This window comes from Camellia sinensis, chromosome 2, assembly GCF_055761805.1.
Source record: "Camellia sinensis isolate YWXY chromosome 2, ASM5576180v1, whole genome shotgun sequence".
NCBI lineage: Eukaryota > Viridiplantae > Streptophyta > Magnoliopsida > Ericales > Theaceae > Camellia > Camellia sinensis.
In genome coordinates, this window is record NC_138962.1 from 204,689,349 (window position 1) to 204,703,827 (window position 14,479).

The window sequence follows — 14,479 nt, forward strand, 5'->3', positions numbered from 1 at the left end:
TGGAATGAAAGCTTAATATGTGCATGCATGTGAAGAATACCTATGGAATCACGAAATCTTGCATGTAAATTGTAAATTATGAAAGATTGGAAGTGTAATCCCACATGCAAGCATGTTTTTGATGAGTTTCATGGGAATGAGCACTAAATGCATCATTAGAAGTGAAAATGAAAGTCAAAATGGGCATGCATGTTGTTTATTAAAAATGGGAACCTTGAATGCATGAGTTTGAGTTAATTTGGGGCATGCATGTGATCAATTTGTGAAATTGAACTCTATTGTGTTGTAATTTGGTGTTGATACCATGTTAGTACAAGCATATGTGAGATTTGAGCCATCATATGCAATAAATGTGGTTGAAATGTCGAATTTGAGCTCAAGAACACATTCTGGAAAACCCAAAAATTTGATGTCCACTCGAGCGGGGAAACCGCCGCTCGAGCGTGAATTTTGTGCTCCCAGTATTTTCTGCAGACCATAATGTCCGCTCGAGCGGGGCAAGTCCACGCTCGAGCGGGGAGCTATGTAGGATGGACTGCCGCTTGAGTGTCCAAGTTCCATGCTCAAGCGTGAAAATGACATAACCAGTACTTTTGTAGACCTCATGGGTCCGCTCGAGCGGGAAAGTCCACGCTCGAGCGGGAACCTTGCTTTCTGAAATTTTAAAAGTGTATTCTGTGTTTCGTTTTCCGTTCTCTTTCACTTGCAAGCACTCTTAGGCATGCATTAAGCATTGTAATTGAGTTGAAGAGATAAGAATGGAGCCTAAAGAGGAATATGTGAATTAAAGAACGGATTGAATTGGTTGTGACCCTTATTTGCTATATGATGTGTAGGATCAAGCTCCAGGGCAAATCCACAAGCCGATCACTGTGAGTAATATCTGATATCTGAAATATGGTGTTGTCCAAATTGCTTACTTCTATGTAAGTTTTATAAGTTCATTGATTCGTTTGGTGGACAATGGTTATTATACTCAATGAATGGGCTTATACTCAATGAATGGGCTGAAGGCCGTTTTGACATGAATGAATGGGCCGAAGGCCGTTTTGACAAGAATAAATGATTAGACCGAAGGCCGATTGACATGAATGATTGGGCCGAAAGTCGATTGACATAAATGGTGGGCCAAAGGCCGTTTTGACACAAATGAAAGTTTGACATGCATGAATGGGCCAGAGGCTAGTTTGACATGTATGAATGGGCCGGAGGCCAGTTTGAAATGAAAGTTTGAAAGGCCTAAAGACCAGTTTGATATGAAAGTTTGAAAGGCCTAAAGGCCAGTTGATATGAAAGTTTGAAAGGCCTAAAGGCTAGTTTGAAATGAAAGTTTGAAAGGCCTAAAGGCCAGTTTGATATGAAAGTTTGAAAGGCCTAAAGGCCAGTTTGATATGGAAGTTTGAAAAGGCCGTTTTGACACAAATAACAGTTTGACACTAATGAGTTGGGCCTAAGGCTGTATGATGTGTTTGGAACCGCAGTTACTTAACTTACATATGTCTATGTACGCATGTATTAGTAGAAATATAAATTGGGCCCAAGGCCGTTTGATGTATATTGTTCCAATATATGTTCCTTATTTGATAGTATTCACTGGGCTTTTGCTCACGCTCATTCATGTGTTTGTAGGTGAGCCAAGAGAAGTTCAAACCCAGCCCCAGTGAAGTCTGTATGGAACAACTAAGGTTTTGAAGAGCCAGCCTTTGCGTCTCACGCACGAGACACGTCTTCGCCCTTCTGCCATTCTATGTTATTTTGTTATGTTGGCAAGGACTTTGGTGTACGTCTGTATATAGCTTTGTTTTGGCTGACTTAGATTTGAATGATCCTGTCTGTATAGAACTTTATGTTATTATACTTTCTGTTGTGAGTTATTAACATATGTATGTATGGAACGTTATGATGTGCATATAAGCACGGCTGTAGACGTCCCCGAACGTCCCGGGAGGGAATCCCGTTTTGTTCATTTGGGCTTACTACAGTTCGGACTCAAACTGTCACGGTTCTTAATCTGATCTCGCAAAGTGCAATGCAAGATTGATAAATCACCAAAGAGTCCAAGTTCGGCAAATAGTTTTGGAAAACAGATTTTTAAAAAGAAGTGCCAAACATGGACTGCTTTGCCAGATATAGAGTCGCCACCTAAATGTTTTATTTTTGAGAAATTTAGGAAACCATGACTCGTGCCTAAGGCCACGTGTCCGTCATCACCAAAGTTGCCTCGGCTCGGGAACTTGGGTACGATTGGGGAAGGTCAGCTATGAGCACCCCCGCTCGCTCGATCAAAGATCGGCCACTACTAAGCATGATATCTTGTTTTTGAAACACATGTGTTCTTATTCTGGTTAATTAGCTAGAATTACTATGTGATGTGCACAGCAAAACAAGTATAGACTAGATCGCCTAATTTGGAACAAAGCATTGCATATCCGTTTGTTCAGAAAAATGGTTTGAGTTTTGCTACTCGCAAGTAGGCTAAAATACGGATTTCAATGAATTGTCCCAATTCAAGCAATCCAACCTTCACCCACAGGTATTCAGGCAGTTACATCACATACGCAAATAGCTTCATGGTAAGCATACTGTCATGGCAACACTCACACATATGTAAGGATGCTAAAGTGTAAATGCTTACCTAGTACTCAAAGCCAAAATAGAAACTAGTTAGTTATCAAATGCATGATCCTAGTTCATGTTAAGATGGCTAATACAACACATGCAAAATGCAACTAGAAATAGGCTCGGCTATTCTAAGATGTCATGTGAAATGTAACTTGATATATGTATTCAAATTGGAATTGAAATACAATGCAGTTAGCATGATACGCCGAGCCCAGTGCATGCAATACGAATGAATGTGTGCAAACATGCTGTCATAAGTATGCTAATTGAAACGTGCCCTAAAACTAACCATTGTAAGCGGTTAAATAAAAGGGAGAAAGACGTGGGGTTGGAAGACATGCATCACACACATGCATGCTTATTACACAATTTGCCCTCTCTTGGAGGAACCGAAAGAATAATACAAATTAACTAACTAACAAGCTAATTAATTATTACATAACAATTAACTAATTAAATGAATTAATTAAGCTAAGAAGGCAGTAAAGAGGCCTCGGGAAGAGGGATGAATGCATACATGTTCGGTTTCGCCCGGAAATTCATTGCCATACTTATGCTGCCTCTGTTTACACTGCTCTGCACTTCTGAAAACTGCACAAGTCTTCAGGATGTTTTTGAACCACCTTTTCAGTGCTGTGGAAGGTCACCGGCCAAAAAGCAAGGCCACCGGTCATGTAATTATGATCATCGACCAAAAATTAGATCACCGGCTGGGTATTGATAGTCGGCCGGCACTGAAAGTTGCCGACTGGCCATTTATTCCTGCAGAATACTGGTTTGCTGCAACAGAGGACAGACATGACATGGCAATGCATTTCAAAGCAATGCTTGCACAACCATCCTCCCTATCATGTTTAAGACTTAAGGGAGTGTAGTCCTCGACCCTCGGACCATCAATCACACATTTCAATGCATGATGGCCAAAGAAGCCAAGTGTGCAACTCGATATAGAATGAAATGCACAAAACACATAAAGGGCCTCAACCTCTATCATGATTGATCAAGAGGCAAGGGATGTACACACAATGCAATGCAACCTAGGCAAGCAAGCAAACATACAAATAACTCAAGTATGCAACAAATCTAATGCAACATGAGCATGTTAATATGCAATATGCAATAGGCATACAACCTAAACATGTGGACATGTATAGCATGCAACAACATGCAAAATGAAACAAGCATGCAACAACATGGTGAGATAGACTTACACTAACATGGGTAGCTCTCAAGCATGCCAAAATCAGTGGCCAAAATGCTAAGGGATAAGGGACAAAACCACATACAAACATGCATGCTAATGGCCCATCACTTTAAGCACAAAAGGGAAACCCCTAAGCACACTTAAAAGAGGATGAACATCAACAAACGACATACATTGTAAGCTCTGAAATCATGTTAGAAATGGTGCCAAACCAACTAAACAAATCAAGCAAAGCATGCAACCAAACCCAAAACTTAAAACTAGCCAAAGGACTCAAACCAAGGCTACATGAAGCAAGCCCCAAAGGGCCAATAGGACCTAAAACAGTCCTAAGGCAAGTCCAAATGAGCTTAAAACATGTGAGGAAAGAGGCCAAAACATGCTAGGACACAACTCCCAAAACATGAGGCATGCAAAACCAACAAAGAGGTGTTACACTACACCTAAGACAACCAAACATGGCATGATTCAAGCAACAAAAATTAGAGATATGACATGTTAAAATGAGCCCCAAAACCCACTTAGATGGCATCTAAATGGTCTAAGCATAACGGCATACAAAATGGTCCAAACATGGAGCATAAAACAACAACTCTTTAAGGCATTAGAGGAGCATCAAATGTAAGTAAACAAGCATGCCACATGGACTGAAATGACATGGTAAGTGACTCCAAATCACTGAAATAAGCCAAGTAATGCATGCTAGGGGGTTCAAAACTAAAAGCCTACAAGCTAAATTGCATGGTAGCTATACAAAGCAAGTCATGGACAACCAAAACAACCAAAATCAGAGCTCAAGCATGTTAAAACAAGGCTAGAAGCTTCACAAAGTTGAGCCAAAATCATGCTAAAAACACATGTTACAACATGATGCATGTTAAGGCCAAAACATGGGATTACAAGACAAGTGTATGGAGCATACATGGCATGTCTAGACCAACTTAAAACAGTGCTATATCATGGAAAAATAACACCAAATATTAACTAAGACATGACCAACATGAACTTAAACAAGGTGCTCACACATGAGGCAAATATGCCAAGTATTGAAGACAACAAGGAGAGGGGATGACCCTCTCCTTCTTAGGACCTCAAAACACCATCCCCACCACTGAAATCCAGAGAGATTTCAGTGGTGAGAAGGCCAATACAAGGTGGTCCCGAAGCTCACAAAAAAGGCACAAAAATGAGGCCAAACAAGGCCTAAGAGGGGGGAAACAATCCCGAACACAAAAGTGATCTTAAACAAACTTCAAAAGCATGCAAAAACAGAACTTTTATCAGTTATACACTAAGCTCAAAACAGCATGCAAGATAGGCTAAAAACTTGTGCAAAAATGGAGAATAAAGAGGGAAAAGAGATTACCCTTGAAGCTTAACAAGACCAGCAGCTTCTTGGACCAAAAACCAGCTCTATGAGACCTCTCAAGACCCTCCAAGAACCTTAGGTCAATGGTGGAGGTGTATGGCTATGAGGTGTGGTGCTAAAGGCCAAGAACAAACACTTTCTAAGCCTAAATTATAGAGACAAAGAGAGATATATGCTTCTTGCCTTAAATTTTTTTTTGGAACCTCTCTAAAGGAGAGGGAGGCCCTCTCTTATAGAGAAACAAGAGGGTTCAAGCTTCTTGGAGAAGCTAAAGAGGTTCGAGCTTCTTCAAGAAGCTAAAAAGGTTCAAGCTTCTTGGAGAAGCTAAAGAGGTTCAAGCTTCTTGGAGAAGCTAAGAAGGTTCAAACGGTTCAAGCTTCCTCAAGAAGCTAAAATAAAGGTTCAAAAGGTTCAAGCTTCCTCAAGAAGCTTAAAGTAAGGGTTCAAAAGGTTCAAACTTCCTTAAGAAGCTAAAACAAAGGGTGCAAATCCTCCATACACGTGTATGGAGGGCAGGGTCTGTGCCACCTGGCACTAAATATCTGCATAAAGCAGATGAACAGGGTTCGGCCAGCAGAAAAGGCTGATCGACCAACACAAAGGGCCGGTCGACTAAATACATTGCCGACCGGCCATCACTTTTGGTAGGTAGCAATAAAACAAGGCCGGTGGCCTCAGGCCATGGCCGGTGATGTGTGGGGATAGCCAATAAGCTATTTCCCGCCCTCAGGTGCAAAGACCACAAGTCCTTGGTCCAACAAAGCACAAAACAAATAAGTCGAGAGATCTTGAGGCAAGGCGCGCGACCGAGACCTTTGAGAACTCAAGACGAACACGAACATGGATGATCATCGAGTGTTCAAACGATGACGTCCAAGTCTTGAGGATGGTCAAAAATGGGGTGTCTACAATGGCTCTATGGACAAAGTTTTAAATTTACTTACGTTTGGCCCCTTTACTTTGACGAGTTTTGTCTTATTTGGTTTGAGGCCGTAGGTAATATCGTGATTACTGGCCGGTTATGGCCTTAACCCATAGGGGCGGGTTTGGGTCGTGACAAGCATCTTCAGCAGTCTCTATGGTTCTAGTCACCAATAAATCAAGGGAAGAAGGGCTGGAACTAGGTAAAGGTAATAAACTACGAGTTGGAGAGCTGCCAGCACCCTCTATAGGGGAATCAGCTACCATCGAAGAGAAGGTAATAGCTGCAATTTCCTTAGGAGGAGAAGGAAGAGCAAGGCTCGAAAGAGAATTAAATTAAGATAGATCAAAAGACAAGTAAGGGAGGTATGGATTTAAGCCAAAAGAAAAAAATGCAGGAATACTTGGCCTCAAGGAAGGTACAGAGAATGTAGGCCTAGGAAGTGGGAGTATTATCTGAATGGATCTCACATTTTGCAATTGATCAACTTCAACTGAAACTGAGGGAGTCCTTATTGGAAGAATAGGCTTAGTAGTTGTTGCTGCAAAAAAAGAAGTACAAAGTAATGTCAAGTCTCAATACCAAAAATTTGATAAGAAAAAACAGTAGAGGCTGGAAAGAAGTTACTTGTTTCAGAAGTGATAGCAACAATAGGAGAGCTACGAAGGGAATAGTGCTCAACAATATGTTGCCTTCTTACAGTTTCCCTTTGGATTGCATCAGCAACAGCAGCTTCATCTCTTAAGAATTGCTGCTGTCGTCTCTTCTCAGCTCTCTCAAAAACAATTATGGCCTTAGAATGTTCCTGCTCTACTGCCTTAGCAGCTGCATCATGAATAGGGTCTTTGACCAAATCAGAAGGAGAGACAGTCATCTTTCTTCTCCTTTTTCTCGGTACTGGTATTGCCTGCTCCTTCTCAATTTCTCTCTCGTCAATCTGGGATTCAGATTCTTCGGAAGTGAGTTCCTCTTCTACTACTCTGGCAGTTGTCTCATGAGTGGGATCTTGAACCAAGTCAGAAGAAGGGACGATCACTCTTTTTGTTCTTTTCAAGGGTGACTCATGCTCTTGTTTTGCCTCTTCTTCTTCTTCTTCTTCTGCTTGAACCTCAGGTGCTTCCTTTTCAGGCTCAAGTAGAAGTCTCCTTTTCTTTTGTTGTTGTTTACTTTTAAGAAGATTTAAAGCTTGGATCTTCTGAGGAGAATCTCACTGTGAGGCACCCACACCACTTTCACAAAAGAAGAACTAAAGATAAGGCTAAAAGCATTATAAAGAAGGAAAAAGGAGAAGAAACAAGGGTATATACCTTTCTTTGAGGTAGCCCGAGTAACTCTAGGAGGAGTTAAGGCAGCATGAGCAGACTGTGTGGTGGCAGGCACCGGAACTGAAGTGGTAAGAACAGTGGAAGAAGTAACAACTCCAGCTCCTTTGGGCTTGGGCACATCCAACACCATTAGTAGGTCTTGAGGAGAAATGGCCAAGTATACTTCCATATTGGTCACCCACTAGTTTTGGTACCTCTTCAACAAGTTACCTTGAGGAAGGAAAGGGATATACTCAAAATCGATCAAGTCCCGTATAAACTTAGAAGTTGCCTCTTCTAGTCTGGACCTTCGAACTTTCAAATCCCTGCTGGTAAGACTTAGATTGGTGTTACTGCAGAGAGGTATTGGGACCCTTTGTGAGAAGCCAAATTGTCTAGCAAATTGAGCAGGACAATAGGGCTCAATAATGCATTTGTAAGCTCTGGGGTTCATGGTCCCAATGAATAATTCTTTGGGGATTAGAATAGAAGCCCATATATCTTTGTGAGCAGGTGAAGCATAGAACCTATCACTTAGGAAATTCTTCAACCAAGATGGGCCAATGGTAATGGGTTCGAAGGGACGAAAGCTGTAAGAAGAAAGAGAAGCTGAAAGTTAGTGGAAGAAAGAGAAGTAAAAAGCAAAGGTAGAAGGATAACGTGAAGCATCGGCTAGCCTCATGCCATGAGTAGGAGGGTTTGGCTCAAAAAATTTAAGGCATTTGGATTGTAACTCAGTGAAATAAGCAAAAACCCAAAGCTGAAGAATCCAAAATGACTCCCCTTGATTGGCATCTAAGGGTTTCTCACAGAAAAGAGAACATGCTCTATATACGTGACCTAGAACGTATGGAGCTAAAGCCACATTTTTCTGTAAAACAAGGGCTTTGGCAAGAGGGGCAAATTCAGGCATGATTCTTTGAGAGGAGGTGTAGAAAAGGAACTTGCAAAGCCAATATAGTAGGAAAGAAAAGAATTCCCTATCAGTCACAGGACCCTCCCTTCTATTCTCAGCCTTGACGAAGTCACTATAGGATGAGTTAAGAGAGGGGAAGGAAAAAGGGACTGCTAGGTTAGGATAATCTAGTCCAATGGGGGTTCCAATAGGGGATAATCCTAATAGATGGCAAATGTCAAGAACAGTAGGGGCCATCATCCTGCATCTGAATTGAAAGAAATTAAAGGCAGAAATCCAAAAGCACAAGGCAGCAGGAATTAAGAAAGGGTCCTCTGAGATAGTTAACCTAGATAGTCGGAGGGTGTCGAGAAGGTAGAGTTCTTGAATGTCCAGAGTCCTATCAGGGACAACCCGATCATACCATTCTTACCACTCCGGTCTCACCGTGGGCCAGCATCGGTGGGGGTGGTTCATCCTCCAGTTCCTCTAGTCAAGGCCACCTTCGTAAAGGAGGTAATGGTCTTCCAGACGTGGATATAGAGCTGGAAGCTCAGTAAGAATCTCCTTGAATATGGGCCCAAGCACATAGTCTTGTTGCACATGACGACGAGGGATGAAGATGCGTCCGTCGATGGCGCTTTTCTCACCAGCCTTGTACTTTTCACATCCTGCCTCAATGATCCTTTTCAGGGTTACAGACGGGCTCGCACGCTTTACAACTGGTACTTTCAATGAAGAAGAAGTCATTGATAGAAAGTTTTCTCAAAGGACGAAGTTGGGAAAGTGAGTAGAGAGAAGTGGAAGGTTGGTGGAGATAAAGGGTTTGTGCAATAAGGAAACGAGTGATTTCAGAACACGAAATAAAAGGGTTTTAAAAACCGTAGTGTCTGGAAAATATATCGTATAATTCGTAAAGTACTAAAAGTACAAATACGAAGAGTTTATTTTAATATTGATACTTTTGGAGGGAAAAACACATCCCAGATGTTGATGCCAGCTTCGAAGTAAAATGTTTGGCTTCAAAACCAGATTTTGGCGCCAAAACTCAAATAACAACGGCTTCAAAACTTCGAAGCCGACTTCGAGGCACATTCCATACCTACGGATGTAAGAGTATCTCAAGTATTTGTTTACTTCAAAGGGATTAAAGACCTGTTTTAGGTTTCTTAATGAGAGTAATGTCCTTCGAAGCTAAACTTGAGATCCCTTAAGGATAAGAATTGGTGTTCGAAACATCAAAACCAATAGTTGGTTTGTATAGATATAGAAAGAGATTGTCTTTTGAACTAAAACAACATGAACTGTTGTTCGAAGCAAAAATGGTCAATTTAAGACTGATTGATCATACTAACCATGACCATATGTTGGTTATGATTAAAATAAGCTTTAAGGGGTAAGGTTATTAAATTCGAAACACTGATTCTAAATGAAAATCAGCAAGAACTGTCAACTATATTCCATAAATTGGAAAAGTTCATATTGGTTCTTTTTAGTGTTTCATTTAAAACGATTGAGTCCAGATTCGAAGGATAAGATTGTTTAGTTCGAAGCTCTAAATTTTCTTTTAAAGACAAACGGAGACAAGATCAAACAATGCCAAATAAAGAAAAAGTCTTAGTTGTATTAAAGCAAAAGCAATTACATTGAACGGCCCTCTTTGGGTACAAATTCAAGCTCATAAAAGTAAGAAATAGAATAAATAACAAGATCGTGAAATTTGGTCCAACTATAATCAATGAATTTCTGTTCTTTCTTTATTCTACCCTCTATTTCTTCTAGGATTGGCTACAAAAGTTGATGTGCTCTCACTTCATAAAAGAGCTCTTCAGCCTTTATTTCGAATGCTGTTTCTCTCAATCCTTGTTCCAACTTGTCTATATCCGAGTCATCCTAGTACGTAGAATCTTTATTCTTGAAGTTTTTGAATTTTTCAATGAAATTCTCTGCTTCGTACTGGGCACGAACTCGAAGGGACGAGAGTTGGTCCAAAGATTGAGTGGTGGCTATAGAGGTTCGATGCCAGTGGAGAAGCAATGGAAGTTGGTCCAAAAACATGTGAAGCTCTGCTTGGGCGAGGGGATTGAGGACATGACCCCGAGTCAAAATATCAAAAGCCCATCGAAGGTTCTTGAGAGGGACTTCGTCCTCAAGAACACTGAAAGGCAAGTGAGAGAAGGCCGCAAGTAGGACTTAGGCTTGCTTCCGTTCAGCTAGAGTAGAGGGATGTGGAGGCTTGTAAGGTGGAAAGACCTTATCCACGGAGAGGGCAAGCCTCAGTCTCTCTGTCCAGCAAGGAGTTGGCGGAGGAGAAGGTATGGATGCCTCCACTTCAAGAGGAGGAGCAAGGGCAGAAGGAACAAGGGCATTAATACAATTGAGCCAGTCAGAAGAGCAAAGCTTCACCTTCTGGGCTAAGAACGATGGATTGTACCCTTGTGCCTCTTCGGGGTGTTGGGCAGCGTGTACTATCTTTGTAGGCATGGAGGATGTGTACCATGCTACAAGCAGATTTTTCTCCAAACTACGTCGATGGTCAATGGGCACGTAAGGATAGACCACCGAGCTTCGCGCATAGGAAGGGAACTCTAAAGGGTCAGTAAACTCGACAAAGTGATGGTTGATTCGCTCCCTTAAATCACAGGCCTCAGGTTTTGACCAGCTTGTCCAATCAGAAGCCCCAGAGGAAGAAGAGCCTGCAGCCTTATCCCATGCAGAGGGTTGTGAAGAAGAACTTCCTATGTCCATATTTGCGACTTTCTGAATCAAAGGATTGAGAGCAGTTTGTTCGTAGTCCAAGGGTGAGTCAGAAGAAGAACTTCCCATGTCCACATTTGTAAGTTTCTGAATCAAAGGATTAAGGGCAATGTGTTCGTAGTCCAAGGGTTGATAATTTGCAAAGGCAAACATGACCTGAATATAGAAAGGTGGGTAAAGGTGGCTAATTAATGCATGGAGGTTCTTTCGAGGAGGAACAACATCATCAGATGACTCTTCGTGTGCTCGATCAATGGAGGAGAAAATTGATTCGACCATAAAAAAATGTATCAGTTTGTTCGAATACTAAGGTGGTAGGGGTGTTCAAAAGATTGAGGGAGAGTTTAATGCAGATGATGAATGACAGTTGCATTTTTGGAAGAATGCAACACCCATGCATGTTCTAAGACGTGGATAAAAGACCTTGATCCACTAATATCACCAAGTATTGGGTATATTAGCGGGGGGTAATGTTGGCTACATATTTTGTACAAGCCAATTACAATTCGACGTGTGGCAGAATAAGGGTAATACAGGAAGATTATTCAAGTCTTCGATCCTGATCGTATACGTGGCAGTTAGTATTGGTTATTACGAGATCTGAGTAACAGTGGATCAACAAAGAGATGCAAGGTGATGTGGCTTCAATGGTTACTCACATTTAAATTCAAATTTAGGAGGGAAGCCTAACTGCATGTGATAACATAGTGGAGTTAATTATAAGGCAACATGATCAGCGATCATGGAGGAGCAGTTCGACGGTTGGAAATGCAGTTCGATGGTCATCCTTGAGAAGTATAAATAGTAGAGAAGGCCCATAAAAAGACCCCCAGACTTAGATCCAAAAAACCAGTCTTATTCTACTTATTTTCCTTTCCAGTTTTACATTTTCAGTCTTACATTTCCTGTTCTTTACATTTCTGTACTTTAAATTCCTGCACTGTACTTCGTTCATAAGAGTAGTTTCAAGTAGTAGATTGTTGCTGTAAACCTCTACGAGGCTGAGTTTGGATCATTGTAAGTTTTTCATTTTAATGAAATGCTTCAATTGTTCTTCATTTAATTGTTATTTTGCTTAATTCTCCTAAATCAAGCCACCAGTAAAAGTACTCTTCATTGAGGCCTAAAGAACTAAAACACAATCATCTGATAATTGGTTGGCAATTAATTTTCTATAAGAATTGATTGATCCTTGCTGACACGCTCGCAATTACAAAAATAACCTTTAAAAGCCAAAAAGCTAACAATAACCAAATGAGACCCCTCCACAAATCAAGGAGCAAATGATTATTCCAATTAAAAAAGTTAAGGGTTGTTATTCCATGTTAAAAAGTTAAGGGTTGTAGTGTTTGAAATGGCAATGGGCAATATTCCCAATATCATATGCTTTGGAACTTCAACCATTCTGTTTTTCGGACCCAATTTTGGAATACCAAAAACCTCAAGTACTTTGTGTAAATTGTTTTAGGAAAATGAGTGAGAGCACTAATTAGTGCTACCACTACTGATGTGACAATGGGCCTATTTACTGCCACAGTTTTTTTGTGTCTTGGTTTTTTTTTTTAAAAAAAATAAAAATATGTACTAACTCATTAATAGTAGTACTAATCAGTGCTATGTATCATTGTTAATTATTTTATGATGCTATATATATAACAAATAAAAATAATGAATCAAACATAAATCAAGAGAAGTGAATTTTATACCCAACATATTTTTTTCGAAGATTCACGAGTGACTTAAAGAATTAGTAAAACCCTCCAAATAAAAATATGCTATTTTATGTTATGTGTTATGCATTCACACCACTGTCCACAAAGAAAGACAAATAGCTACTATAATTAGACCAACCTCTTAATTTCTCATCCATGCCTTATATAGCCCATCATATGTAATTTTTATTTTTTATTTTTTGGTAAATAAAATGCCAGAGAGAGAAAATACATGTGTTTTACTTCTTTTATGGAACTAGGGCTGGGCCCTCTGTGAAGCGTACTAACAATTGTTTTCTTGGCTATTTTGGTCATGAGGAATGTTGGGTGGCTCGAGAAGGAGTTTGACTTGAATAGTCAGTCTCATTTGAAAACATGCTATTTTAATGTGCTGCAACTTATGTACTCAATTTTCATAGCATACTTTGCAGCATAATTTTATTTCTTACTTAACCAAGAGACTGTTGTTCTATCAAACAGGAACACATGACCACTGGTAAATTTTTTATCATCTACATCTCCTGTAAAATCTGCGTCAGTGTATCCTTTTATTTCTAGATCACACAAACCAAAACATAATTTCAAATTCTTAGTGCATTTTAAATATCTGAATATTTTTTTGACTACTTGTCAATATTCTTTACTTGGATTGGATTGAAACCTACTTACCAATCTTACTGCGTGATAGATGTCAAGTCTTGTGCTTATCATAGCATACATCAAGTTGCCCACTGCCTGAGCATATGAGACATCTCTCATTTTCTCAATTTCAGATTTATTTTGAGGACTCAAACTTTCTTTGTTACAAAAAGTTCTTATAAACTTTTTTTTGTGAACCATCTTCTTCTCTCTCTTCACCATTTGCATTTAATGGATCCAAAACTTGTGGGCAACAAGAAGGGTAGTGACAAATTCCGCGACAATCAGTTTGGTTTCATAATTTAAGATTTATTTTTAAATAATTAAAATTTTATATTTTTTTTTGTATGTTTTATATTTTTATTGATTCTTTTAATATTTTAAATAATCTGTTTAATTTTTAAATACATCTAACCTACCTACACTAAAAAGTATAATATTTGTAATTTTTAAATTTTTTTTTACTAAATATCAAAAATACAATAAAATAAAATAAAATAAAAATTCAGTACATTTTTCGTATTTTTGTATATTTATTGATTTTTTTAAATTTTTTTAATAAATATTTTACTTTTTAGATACATTTAAGTAAGGTGCATCTGAAAATGTAAAAAAAAAAATGATTAAAAATTTTAAAATATTCACTAAAAATAAAAAAATATGAAAAAAAAAACAACTACCAATACCAACTGGCTTCTCACGGCTGTTGTGAAAATAAAATTTTCAGAAGATGGGTCCATTCCAGAAGAGAGCTTCATTGTCCACAGATGGTTATCTGAGGTATAATTAGTTGCAGTACCAGAAACAGCAGGATTCTTTTCAATATGGGAAAATTCTGGTATGCTGCTAAATTTAAATTCAGTTGGATTATTTGTAGCACCGTTTTCAGCTTGTAAGTTCAAATCAATTGAACTAGCTGAAGCAGCCAACTTCATATTCTGAGAAGATTCTGGAAAGGGCCAAGACGAAGACAGATCAAACTTGTAAGAGTGACTCAGAGCATCCATGTGGGTTTGCAAGGTTGAACTCAGAGTGTCAATGTGGGTTTGCAAACT